We start from the raw sequence: 14,842 nt of genomic DNA on the forward strand, positions 1-14,842 counted from the left end.
AGATTCTCACGTGGACGGAAAAGATTCATATACTCTGATTCATACAAAATTATCCCCTCGTAGTGCGCCCCTCGAAGCTTAGTGTTCAGCGCGACGGAATGTCATACCTAACGGCCCGGGTTCGATTCCCGGCAGGGTCGGAGATTTTCTCCGCTCAGGGCCTGGGTATTGTGTTGTCCTTATCATCATATCGTCCCCATCGAAACGCAAGTCCCCAAAGTGGCGTCAACTCGAAAGACTTGCACCAGGCGAACGGTCTACCCGACGGGAGGCCCTAGCCACACGGCATTTCCATCCACTCGTATAACAACGAAATCAGCAGGCATTTTTTAGTGAGACGCAGTGCGTGTTGTGGTGCATTTCACCTACTGCAGTGTACAAATTGCATTGTTGGCATCCATTTCCTTAAACTGCTACGAATGTGTCCAGTACTTAGAAATGTTTAAATATGATAGACGATCAGTAACAAGCTAGATGCTTAAAGAATTAAAACGGTCCGAAATTAAGACGTCTGTTGTCTAAAAATAAAATAATATATAGATTAAATCAAATTAAATATGGCGAGTTCTTAGTTCATTCCTAGTTAATTTTAAATATATATAGATACGATCCAATGCATGTCACACAATTTTACATGTATATTAACGACCACTGGGAAGTAATTATTTCAGTATTATTAGAGTTTATGCACTCCGGTTTCCTCTGTATATTTCAGGGCATGTCGAGTCCACTGGCAATATTAAAATATATGGGCACGTACAGTATGCTGTCAAACGAAAGAAATTCTAAACTAATGCTATTCCGTCATCTCTGATAGGACATAGTGACATTTTCTCCACTCGGGTACATCTCTTCAAAGTCTCAGTGAAATACATACTTCCACTTCTTGTGTAAATAGTAAAAGAGGTAACTGCCGGTTCTGAGCCAAGAGATCTGATCTCAGCGCCAGCATTCCTGGAATCGATAAGATCGGCATCAGCATTCCCATAATACCCCTCCCCTCCCTCCTCCCCACCCCCCAATGGACAATGGCACAAACTATGTGCAACAACGTCATCGTGCTCTAAGCCAATTTCTCAGGCGCCCCAGAGCGCAGGAGGTCTGACGTTTTCGCCAATGGCATACAAGTTCAGCTCTCCACCACCTCTCTAGCAATTTTAATGTTCATAATCCATTTGCGTGAACACCATCATCTTCCGGCGGTACTTTGTCCAGTTTAAAATACGTAAACATGACTGAGCATTTAATAACAAAATTAAAACTTTTTTAGTAATGATACTAAAAAACCACCAATTTGCATACAATTTCGTTACCGAACATGTAGGGAGCCAACTTCTTTTAAACTTTGGCACACAAGATATAAAATCATAAGGGCTCGCTAACAGGGAGGCAGAACTAGCATTTTCAAAGGATGGCAAGTAGATTAAAACAATCAAAGTAAAGATACAGTCATTCACCTTTTATAATAACTAACAATTTTAAAGACACGTAATTTTAAAAACCCACCAATGAAAGGCAAAATTAACCTTTTTAAAGTGGCCAAAAACAATCAGAGTAAAATAAAACGATTTAACATCTTACAATAACTAACAACTTTAATACCATGTCCTGCCACCAAAATGTCCTGGGATAGAAATAATTAACCGACCGGGTGTAAGGGCGGCCAAAACTGTCTCCCGAAGGATGCTCAGGCTAGAAGCGGATTAACAGACCCACAACGCCTCACATTCAGCAGTCACATCGGCCTCACGCGAGGCCAGGGGAGGAGGAGGAATCAAATCAGGAACCATAATCCCTGCCCAAAAATACACTTCCTCACAGGCAGTACTAATAAGAAGCCAAATGATCACTGTCTATAATTACACCGGCGACGGGGACAGGATATCCGAACGCAGGAGGCCACAAGGCAGAAAAGACGCTGGTTGCACAAACCAAACCTCTTCAATTAACATCTAAACCTTTAACCGACTTAACTTGCAGTTTATCAGAGAAACAGCAGGTGAACTCCGATGCAAAGGTTCCTCATACCCGACCGTGTACACTTCGCCAGCGTACCAAACTGGGCACAGTGACGGAGCCACACGCTCTGTCACCGGAGCCCTCGCCTTCTCTGCACCCACGGCGGCGAAATACCACTCCTCAGGTTAGGAGAGTTACTAGTCCATCATTCCCGCCTCCAGACGGAAAATTTAAAGACATCCGTTGCCGCTCTCACCACGTAGTGACTCGGAACCACAGCCGTGGCCCCCGCGTGCTCACAGGAAGAGCTTACAGCCCTTTCCCGTCAACTTGTCCCACTCGTCTCGCACCGCCAGGATAGACCACGCGGCTTCACGGAACAACAGCCAACTCTCTACACCGCCACGCCACGCAGCGGTCTCATCGTCCGACATTCTCTAATTCCCGATTTTAAAAACCGACCGACCGACTCGTCACCGCTAGGCCACCAACCGGCCATCCCCCCAAAGATCTTATTCGCTTACACAAGGATAACAGGAAGCAACGACTCGAAGATCGATAAGACCAGACACGCCGCCAGGGGGGAATCTCATCAGAATCGTATGAAGCATAACGATAAATATGAAAGAATCAATTAACGATGGAATGGAAGGACTCAGAACAATCTTTACAGCGCGATATGTGTTGAGAGCCGACACACGGCTCAATGATGGGAAGCGTGTTTTTCGACCACCATCTAAGATCAGGGTCCTTTTATATTCCGTAAAGAATGATCTTGGCTTGCGTAAGGCAGGCGTTTGTCGTACTTCATGCAGTTGTGGCATGCCATATGTTGGTCTGAATATCAGGACTGTTGAGGACAGGTGTACTGAGCACAATCGGCACACACGCATGTAAAAGCTGCGCAAATCCGCCATTGCAGAATATTATCTTGTCACCGGTCATCCTATGGAATATAACAACACGGAGATTATGACATGCACTTCCAGCTATTGGGATACTTAAATTAGCAAATAACCTTACGAACAGAGATTGTGGTTTTTGTTTAAATTTTGCATGGATTCCTGCTCTCTCACTTGTCAAAAAAAATGGAAGTCAGAGTTTATGTTGCCTCACCCATAGATCATTAATTTCACTATCGATAACTTCTGACGTCGGTTATCTTTGGTTTGTCATGGAGCCAGAGTTTACAGTGTGGGTGCGTGTGTAATCTTTACAGAGTTTCTTTGAAAACCGAGATTTTCAATTCGCTTGCACAGCGCTTACTTGCTGCTGTTTTGCCTTGAAAGTGGAAGGATACGCTCCTGTAGAAACTTCGGCGACGAAGTGGCTGGGCTGCCTTTCTGTAACCTAATTGAGTATTCAGATTTGCTTTACTATGAAACTATGGATTATTATTGAATTTCTAAGAGTTGCAAATAGCCATATTTCAGACTGTTTTAAATTCCACAATTTCTGGTGCATCTACTAGACTCAGGCGTTGCGAGCAACCACCGTACAAAATTTCTACTTTGGGATTTACCCATCTGCGGCTACACGCTGACAGCCTTTGTACTTGGAGAGGCTTGCATCTGCTACGTAGCCGAATAGGACACGTCGAACCTTGCAGCCATCTGTTAGTGCTCAGCCTGAACAAACAAATTGTCCTTGTTTCCTACCAGTAGACAACCGAATAATTCGCCAACATATATGCAATGTTACATTACACACTAATTAATACGAGCACTTTTCAGCTTCAACCAATAAAACAAAACATTTTATTGTGAATATGTAAACTGACTAAATACTGAGTGGCACTGAACAATTTAGGGAGGAAAGCAACTTAATTTCCTCTGTAGCTGGCAGAGACTTTGTTATGGGAGTGGTAAACAATGGTTCTAGACGATCTCCCCATGTTGAAACCAAACCGTGCACGGGATGATTCCTGTGAAAGAGCACGGCCGACTTCCTTCCCTAATCCGATGGGACCGATAACCTCGCTGTTTGGTCTCCTCCCCAGAATCAACCAACCAACCAACCAAAGCGAATGGATGGAACACAAATTATATTCCTAGAAGTTGGTTCAAATGGCTCTGAGCTCTATGGGACTTAACATCTGAGATCATCAGTCCCCTAGAACTTAAAACTACTTAAACCTGACTAACCTAAGGACATCACACACATCCATGCCCGAGGCAGGATTCAAACCCGAGACCGTAGCGGTCGCGCGGTTCCAGACTGTAGCGCCTAGAACCTCTCGGCACCCCGGCCGGCTTCCTGGAAGTAATCCAATATTTTGCTCTATGAATATCGTCAGTATTTAGGTTAAATATCTGATAGAGAGATGTAGCTAAAATGGTTAATGGTAGACAACCGAAATCATTTGATTTCTTCCCACAAAGTATATGGCCTACCTAAACTAGTCCAAGTACTTGGAGGCTATTCTAAAGGTAAAGTACTGCATTCTAAATAGGTCCAGTGAACATTAACCTGCCTCTTATTATTGGTCATCACCTCCTGATTAGCTGAAAATATTGTGGGTTGCGTAAATACAATTTAAGGGGAATGACAGATATCGAGGCCAGCAACCCCACTTTTGAAACTTCCATGGAATAACTTGACAGTCATTAAGAACCCGGAAAGTGTTAAAGCAACGTTTTAGATTATGTGGTAACGGAACAGATTAAACATTGGGGCACTCAAGGAAGTTCATTGCAGATATTAGCTGATTTGCACCCTAAGTAACGAACAACCACACAAGGTGACTCAGCTGCCCCTATCGATGTAGTTGCATGCAACAAGCGGGTAAAAATCGGCCTTCGAACACCACGCGCGAGAGTTTTATAATCTTTCGCCCACTAAGCGCAAACTATTAGTACTAAATTAAAAAATCAGTAGATATTTTAACGTAGTTAAATTTTGTACTGGGATACGTGTTTGGTGGGGGCCACAGTTTTAGAGCAATCCAAGAGAAACGAAGAAAAGTGAGCTCCAAACGCACCCAAACCATAACATTCATCCCTCACCAGTAAGAGTTTGCGGTATGGTATTCGTGACACTCCCTTCTACCATTGAACAAAAATTTGCGTGTGAAAGAACTATTCCAGATATTAAAACTTCTGAGGTCTTTACTGAGTGGGGTAATATGCCACCACTATATCGGCTATTTCGTTAACATCATTAATTTAAACGTGACCGTGAGAGTAATGAAAGAAAGACTTTTGTAAACGTTACGCTAAAACTAATTTACAATCACAGAAGATTCGTACGCAGAAGACCTGACAAACACAACGAAGTAATTATTTATTTCATGCTGTTGAAATTCACATTGTTTGGTAAAATATGCACAAGCCCCAGTTTTATAATTTTGAAGTGCTTGAGCAAACCGGAGGCCTAATAAGAACAGTCAATAAAAACAAAAAAATGGTCGTTTGTGGGAAATAATTCTTGCAGTCGCAAACTTTTGTGTAATAGTAAGATGCAGCGCCACAAACAACATACTACAGATTCTGACTGGTGGGGGATGAGTGTGAGATTTTCAAGGCCAGTTTTGTACATTTTTCTTGAATCGCTCGAAGACATCGGCCTCCAGCCAAAACGTATCCCAGTACAAAATTTAGCTATATTAAATTTCCTACTAAAAGGTTCTGTTCATTTTTTTGTGTGACTAACAGCTTGCAGGTAGGGAGCGAGAGAATCTGAAAAATCGCGCGTAGTCTCTGAAGACCAGGAATAAAATTGCAGGCTCCATAAAACGACATCGTAAGGGGCAGCTGTATCACCCTGTACACACATCAAAAAAGTTTTGAATCATCTCGGTTCCTAGAGTACCGGAACCTGTAAAGAAAATTGGAATAGAGATCAACATAAACATCATACCTCGCTTTATATTGCTCTTGAAAACTACACATTGCACGTTGTACCACCATACAGCGAGACCTTCACCGGTAATGGTCCAGATTGCTGTACACACCGGTACCTCTAATACTCAGTAGCACGTCCTCTTGCGTTGATGCATGCCTGTATTCGTCATTGCATACTATCCACAAGGTCATTAAGGCACTGCTGGTCCATTGTTCCACTCCTCAACAGCGATTCAGCGTAGAGCCCTCAGAGTGGTTGGTGGGTCACGTCGTCCATAAACATCCCTTTTCAATCTATCCCAGGCATGTTCCATAGGGTTCATGCTGGAGAACATGCTGGTCACTCTAGTCGAGCGATTTCGTTATCCTGAAGGAAGTCAATCACAAGATGTGCACGATGGGGGCGCGAATTTTCGACAGTTCCTGTCTCTCTGTATCTCCTCCATGTCCTAACAACATCTCTTTGGTTCACTCCGAGACGCCTGGACCCTTCCCTTATTGAGCGCCCACCCTGGCACACAGTAACAATGCGGACGCGATCGAACCGTGGTATCGACTGTCTAGACATGGTTGAACTACAGACAACAAAAGCCGTGTACCTCCTTCCATGTGGACGTTGTTTACATCTTTGGGCGGGTTTAGTGACATCTCTGAACAGTGAAAGGGACTGTGTCTGTGATACAATATCCCCAGTCAACGTCTATCTTCAGGAGTTCTGGGAACCGAGGTGATGCAAAACTAGCGTAAATGCAGTCCCGGTGCGATAATGTGCGCAGTCTCATTACATGAGGTAATTACGTCATTACTAGAAAAATTTATCAGCGCACCCGGATAAAGGCCCAAAACTTGAGTAATACCAAAATACTCCAGACAGGACATAACTCACTCGCCTTGATCCACGAGGCGAGGATAAGAACGTTACCACCTACTTACTACAATAACTTCTGTAGCAACATGATTACATTACGTTAAGTTCCAGATTCCTTCCACTGAACCGGAAACATACAACGCTACAGGTCTCCACTTAAATCCCAGCTCTAATATTTGTAGGTTATCACAAATGTGAACAGAGAAAACTAGCAATATGTGTTCAAAGCAAGAAAGATATAAGTGTGACAGGAAATGTCACATCAGATCTCATGGGAATAAGATCAAAGTGCCACAGGAAATCAATCACATCAGATCTCATGGGATCAATTTATTTTTTTACTGGTTTTTGGGACGTTCTCATTCAGCCATCTCAATACTGGAAAGTCGGTTATAACGATACAAACGCGAGGACTACGGAACACCCAATCCCCGAGTGGGAAAAATCCCCGACCCGGACAGTGATCAACCCAGGGCCCCTGCTGTTAACTGTGTTGACCGATCAGCTGCCGAGGCGGGTAAAACAATATAGCTCACTCTTCTTTTACAGTGCTTCTCAGCTCTAGTTATTTTCGCGATGTGCTGCCTTCAAGGAACACGAGCTTGGTATACATACCCACTTTTCACGTCTCTACTTAGAACTACAGAATCGACGACTAGCTATCACCACAGGCAGCTATTGCCATAATGTGTTGTACATCTCCACTTACTCACACGATGACTCATGAAGTCGGAAAGTGTAAGCGAATATCCGCGCCCAATCACAATGACAGACCTTAGTTCTTCCAGGCCTTCCATACAGAGAGAGAGAGAGAGAGAGAGAGAAAGAGAGAGAGAGAGAGAGAGAGAGAAAGGAGAGAGGGAAGGAGCCAGCATGCAACAGAGAGAAGAGTAGAACTGCAAAACATAAGATTGCCAAGTAAGAAAATTAGATCTTATAGAACTGTATGTCACAGTTCCTTTTATCTTAGAGGAGAAGGTAATAACGCAAAAATGTTTTCACAACGAAGAATTGGTAGTGACACAGGGTATTTAAAGAAAACTGTTTCATAGATATTGCTAGGAATGTTAGAGGAGAATGTAAAAAGTATTGAGGTATAGGGAAACCGTAAGATAAAAAACTATACTTTCACCGTGAGCGGCTAGATTTGTTTATTAATTTTGGGAGGATGAAGTGCCAGGGAAGTGAGACAAGAGATAAGAGGTGGGAATGGACTTTAATGGTGAATAAATCTTAGGAGAAATGTTACTATTGTTTTTGGGAAGATGAAAGAGGTAGCAATAGACAGCAAAAGAGAGGTGAATTATAGATTACGAAAAATAGCCTTGAGAAGCTAGTCTTAATTTATTACTTTTCAAGTGTGCAGGCACAGAGCAAATAAAACAGAAATGTAATATTTAAAAAAATATATTTCAAAAATGTTGCTTCAATTGAAAATGTAACTTAAAGGAAACTATCTCATATTCTACTATCTCGAGCTCGATACTGTAGCCAAGTGATCTTCCATTGGGTCTTACTGAGATATAATGTTAGGTTTGGGCTAGAATACTCTCCCTATATAAAAGACCAGTAGCATGCGTATATATAGTTATGTGGCACGTTGTAAGCAGTTATACTAAGGTTATAGACAAGTGATATGTATATGTATGCGTGGAGGTGCTGTATTAGGAGGATCGACTCTGGAACCTTGTGATCACTTTGCTACGTCATCTCGACGAGTTCGTCACACTTACAAGAGAGTGATGGTGGCGAAATATTATACGCATTTCATTCTTCTCTCTCTCTCTCTCTCTCTCTCTCTCTCTCTCTCTCTCTATCTATCTATCTATCTATCTGTCTATCTATTTGGTGATATGCGCAAACTGACAGAAGGAAAGTGTATATACAGCAGCGACGTATTACTTCCCCCAAATAATACTTCCAGCTAACTTACAGGGTTCGGATCCCTGCCTTGTAGCCGATTGACCCGAGGCTTGGAAACATATTGACTTACGGTGACGTACTGGCAACTATGGTTGGCATCGGCTCCACCTTTCCAAAGGTTTCTGCTGCTCTACGTAAAGCCATTTTGTTCGTAAACCAAGGTTAAGGTGTGCTCTTTGGAGCCCATGCCTGTTCGACACTTTTTCTTTTTTTTGTCTCATATTACCTCCTCTCAAAATATGGAAAACAAAGAGCTTGAAGTACCTGTTGCGTATATGCTATTAATTATGATACTTCCTGTATACACAGATGTGCATCTCATTCCTTAACGACATTACATAGTGACGATATACCATAAAGGCTGCGTACATGTAACATTTATCGAAATTTTTTGTAAAATATCCTCTAAAGTGCTCTAGTGGGTAGATTCTGATCGGTTGCACACTGCATGTCCTCTGGTGCGTGCTCTGACAAGACGAAAAACTAATGGTATCATCTCAACTTGTGTCCTATCAGAAGGTCGAGGCAGACGTTTAAGCGGCAGAACAACACCGAACGCTGCGGTTGGGACTGGCGCGGCAACAAGCGACTGCGATAGTGACTGCGCAGGCTGGTACCAGTTGAGTGTGGACGGTTGTGTGTAGGTCTCCACCAACTTGAATTTACTTTAAAGGAAGTGGTTGTGTATCCTCTTCCCATCTTACACTGTAGGGGTAGTTGTTTTCTTCTCTGTGTAGATTTGGGATTTTTTCTCTATAGTTTACTTAAGACAGTACTAGGACAGTCTTATAGGGGCGTCAAACACATATTATATGCTTGGAACGTATGTATTGCAGTGTGTTATTTTTTGACGTGGGATTGGCATGTATTTGTTACAGCGGTTTTTGCAGAATATGCAATGTAATGTTTAGCACCAATTTCCAGCATTCTACATCCATATTCGTCTAGAATAATTAAAGAATGCAAGGGAGTTTCGCAGTACAAAACATAGCTTACAGACGAAGAAACGTGCTTGGGCGGTTCCTCCACACTAACTTTAACAAGTCGATAGACACGGAAAACAATTTTGTGGATGCGTTTGCTCATATAAATAGTTTGTCTCGTACTTAGGACTGATATTTGTGGAGTCATTACAGAAAAATACCCAATACTCTGCTGCTAATTGTGCTAATTAAGGCTAGAAGTTTGAATGTGAGCATTTTGCACCATTAAGAATAGTAATAATGGCTAAAATTTTTAAGTAGGGTCACCGCCATTCCACACAATTCTCCCAGGAAGTATGGGCTAGTATTTTCTGTCTTGTTGTAGAATTTGAAATGAGGATGTGGCGACGATCTGAGGTTGGGAGAGCGATGGCATTGGCACTGGTTTATACATGGTATCCGAGACAGATCTCATATTAATGTCCATCTGCAATTTCATATTTCATCGGATCGACAAACTGGAGACATAATACGTTCGCAGTCACCGATTCGGTGTAAATGCTTCCGTGCGTTTCTCATTACAGGCTGAGACTTGCAAAGATAATTAGTTCACAGGTTCCGACCTGCTTTGCCTAATCATCGTGTGTGTCATATTATGCCAAACAAATACAGTACTCTAACATGCAAACGGCACCTACTCATTCTGGCTTTTGCGATTGCTAACGCATAGTATAGATCACAGCATCTGGATACTTCATGTAAATGCGTACAGAAGGATAAGCGGAAACAGTGATAACAAGACGAGTTTCCTCATAGCAATGATTTGTTTGTCATAGTTAGACATGGTATTTGTGTAAATAAATCAGCCACAATTATAGCAGTTACAGGATTTACGAAATATTCTGCTGCTAATTGTTTTAATTATGATACGAAATTTGAGTAATATTGGCAAGTACTTTTAGGTGGGATAGCCACAGACACACACAATTCGTGCGGAGGCCTAACATTTTTGTAGAATTTAACATGAGGTTGCTGCATTAATCACAAACTGTAATGTCAAAGTATTTCACCTTAATATTTGCCATTATTTTTGCAGAATATGTCACGATGTCATTATTTTATAGTGTCAAAGTCTCTCTTCCCGTTAATTCCGGTAATATTTACAACCAGTTTCTAACTCTCTTCTTCTCATTACATTGTACAGACCTCGAATTTCAACACTCCCGACAAAAAAAATAAAATTAAAAAAAATGATTTGTTAAAACACTAATGACGAAGCAAGCTGGGCTAATTTTAATTCCCCTCTGGTTTTGACAACTGACTTTTTTCGTTTTGACTTAATTAACATTAACATAGCGAGTAGAATCTGTATTTTCGTAAAAGAGAAAGGTTGGCCATCAGTTTTAAAGAATATAAAAACGGATCTAATTTTGTGCCTAGTTTTCTATATGTAATTGATATTATAATTTATTTTGACCATTCCTAGTTAGTATCATTTGTTATAGGGTGAAATCAGTGATTGTTTCATAACTTAAATTCTATTGTTGACATATTAACAAGCATTCATTCTGTAATAATTGTAAACATCTGGAAGACGAAGTGCTAGTCATCTTAAAGTATCTATTTAGCTCTATTCAAAAATATGTTAGCAAAACTAGCCCTTCATTAATTCCAAATTAATTAACAGTTTTGTCAAAAGCATTGTTTAAGTAACTATATTTGATACTTTCAAACAACTTAAACAAATAATTCTGCCTAATCCCTTGCAGTACAAACAACTGCTGACAAGAAATGTTACGATGAATTCAATTAATTTAATGAGTTCAGTTTTAATTCTAATTTCTGCAAATTAAACTTCGAAGAATGTGTAGTTTCAGCACAGATAATTTTGATGATATATAAGGGTCCGATTTTTGGTCACGAGACAGTCAGTCCACAGCCGAGTTTCAGACGAGTAATCTGTGCTGGTTAGAACAACAACAATGATTCATATTAACTATGGAGCAAGTGTTAAACAATTAGGTCGTGTGTAAAAACAGTGACGGTGTCTGCTCCATACCTGATTATTCTTTAAGGAAAATGAACTTTGTGGTTAGGTTATACTGCTCGCAGATGTTCAACAGGAAACATTTGTAGCGGTATGTGGAGTTTCGCCTGAAAACTAATAATGAGGCTTATCAAAAGTTATGAAATAGTGCACTGGCCATATAACTGTGTAATATTTGGGGTTGTTAACAGTGAAAATTAAAGTACTATGAAACACAACTGTGCATCTGTGGGCTACGTAATTTGCAGTAGTCAGTGTCGGAATCCTCAACTTATTTTTTTCAGACAGCGTATCACACAGCACGTCAACACCGAGGACAACAAACGAAGAATATTAAAAGCAGGTGGAACCGCCACATACTCACACCCTTTCCCTCTCTCTACAGAGTAACGATCAAAAACGTCGACCAAATGGCACGAGAGCAGTAGGACCCCGCACCAATTGGCCAAGAACAGCAGCGCAAGGTTGATGAATGATTCAAATTATTCGGATAATTTTGAGCACAGGCTACATTGTGATTAACTCATTTTCTGTAACTGTGGAGCTAAGATTTGCATTTAACGTGAGGCAGCTAATAATTTACAATGTGCAGTTACATCTGCATTGCACGAAGTCTTTGTACAAGACAGGGCGCGTTTGCAATTTGGGTAGATGCATATCACCATAAAGTGTCGTAAGGCGGTGTGCGATCTGTGTGTTATGTCGGTACGACATGTGTACGACGTCGATAGACGTGTGGGCCACCTCGGTATGCGACGGATATCAGCATACAGCGTCCAACAGTTGAACAGTTACATTAACTTTTTTGGCATATCCTGAAATGTTTTTTTACTATTAGTTTGCCAAATTTATTGTGGTCCTCTCACTGCCAAGCACAGACTTGGAATGGATAGCAAATTGCCCAAAAGCGGTGGGGACGCAACAGATATTGGCTAAGAGCGTGATGATGTGAGCAGTGGAGCACCGCAATGATTGGCCAAAAGAACAGCAGCAACCAGCACCGGAGGTGCGATTCGCAGAACGCTGACATCACAGGGAAGAGAATGGGTAGGCCACCGACCTTTATGTAACAAGTACAACTCCATCAGCACCAGACGTACAGTTCCTGGAACGCTGACATCGTAATTTGCTGACGTCTATGTCTACATCTACATGGCTACTCTTCAAGTCACATAGAAGTGCCTGGCAGAGGGTTCATCGAACCCCCTTACACTAATTCTCTCCTATTCCACTTTCGAACAGCGCACGGAAGGAAAGAACACCTGTATCTTTTCGTGCGAGCTCTGGCTTCCATTATTTTATTGTAATGATAGTTCCTCCACATCTACGCCAGCGCCAACAAAATATTTTCTCAACCGGAGATGAAAGCCCGTGATCGAAGTTTCGTGAGAAATTTCCGCCGTAACGAAAAGCACCTTTGTTTTAATGATTTCCGCCCCAAATCCTCTAACATCTCTGTGACATGCTCCCCCATTCCTCGATAATACCTAACGTGCTGCCCTTCTGAGAACTTCCTCGATGTATTCCGTTAATCATATCTGATAAGGAAAGCGCACCGTGCAGCAGTACTCCACAATAGGACGGACGAGCATAGTGTAGGCAGTCTCTTTAATAGATCCGTTGCATCTTATAAGTGTTCCGACCATAAAACAGTCTTAGGTTCGCCTTCCCTACGACATTTTCTGTGTATTCTCACTAATTTAAGCTGTTCGTAAGTGTAATTCATAGGTATTTAGTCCAATGTACGGCCTTTAAATTTGACTGATTTATCGTGTAACCGAAGTTTAACGGATTTCTTTTAGCACTCGTTGGTGACCACACACTTTTCATTATTTAGGGTTAGCTGCCCATTTTCGCACTACAGACGTCTCATCTAAATGGTTTTGCAATTGGTTTTGATCTCCTGATGATTTCACCAGACGATAAATGACAGCATCATCTACAAGCAACCTGAGACGTGTGCTCAAACATTTTCATTAAGTCCAAATGTAATTGGGCTCAAATTTCACGAACGGCACATGGGTGCTACATGCAGGATGGGCACTGGCACATTTTGCTGCCGATTTACGACTAAATCTAACGTACCAATATGCAACCAGATGGAGAAATCGAATAGGGCCTATACCTTCACCTCAAGGATTGCATCACCTCACTCTTAGGATTTTTTTATGTTGTATAAACTCAACACTACTGGTGAAGAGGTTAACGAACTGGAGCATCGAATTTAAGCCTTAGCAAGATTTACAAAATGATTTAGGGGTGTCTGACAGAATTCGTGAACCACTGTAGAAACGAGTGTAATATTGTATCTCAATGCAAGAACGACACGTGGAAAATCTCCTTTAACAGGTACAAATGAATAGTAAATTTAACATGTAAAGCCGGCCGGTGTGGCCGTGCGGTTCTAGGCGTTTCAGTCTGGAACCGCGTGACCGCTACGCTCGCAGGTTCGAATCCTGCCTCGGGCATGGATGTGTGTGATGTCCTTAGGTTAGTTAGGTTTAAGTAGTTCTAAGTTCTAGGGGACTGATGACCACAGATGTTAAGTCCCATAGTGCTCAGAGCCATTTGAACCATTTAGCATTTAAAGTACTGAAGAGGTATTGTATTCCTTGTTAGGGTAGTTCCTGAGCGAAATTCGAGCCTACTTATATGGAAACTTAAATGAAAAGTTTACATTTAAAATACATTCGTACTTAGTAGCGCAGTATTACATACTGAAGTCATTAGCCAGTAACCACACATTCGCATTTTTCTCGTAAACACTTCATGCGTGGACCCATGTCTACAGGATCGTTTTTCCATCTCTTGTCTTATACTTTACCCTTGTCAGTTTTCGTCATTAACTGTGATACTCCCTCTGTCCCGGTCCAGACCTAGCCCACCAGTCGAGGCATTTCGCAGTGGTTCAGATGTATCAAGAATCTTTATCGTCCATTGATCATATGAGATGAGAAAGGCTTCGTCTTCGGTACATATCATAACAAAAATTTCTGACACTATATACAGATGCGACGTTATGAGTATGTGGGAGAAGTCATCGACCACCCAAAGTTGGTACGATGTAAGACGAGTTTATTGTATGGCTGCACGCTAAGAGCCCAGTGCTAAGGGGCTCCACAGCAGGTACAAGTGAGCCCAGACACAAAGACGAGCAGAGTAGCAGGAAAGGAGAAAATCACGAGGCTGGGAATTTGGACGGTGATGCTAGCATCGCCTTTGTGTAAGAGGGCAGAAGAATCACCAAGAAATGGCGGAGTGTCCAACAAGTTGAGAGATG

Source organism: Schistocerca americana, chromosome X, assembly GCF_021461395.2.
Source record: "Schistocerca americana isolate TAMUIC-IGC-003095 chromosome X, iqSchAmer2.1, whole genome shotgun sequence".
NCBI classification, from domain to species: domain Eukaryota; kingdom Metazoa; phylum Arthropoda; class Insecta; order Orthoptera; family Acrididae; genus Schistocerca; species Schistocerca americana.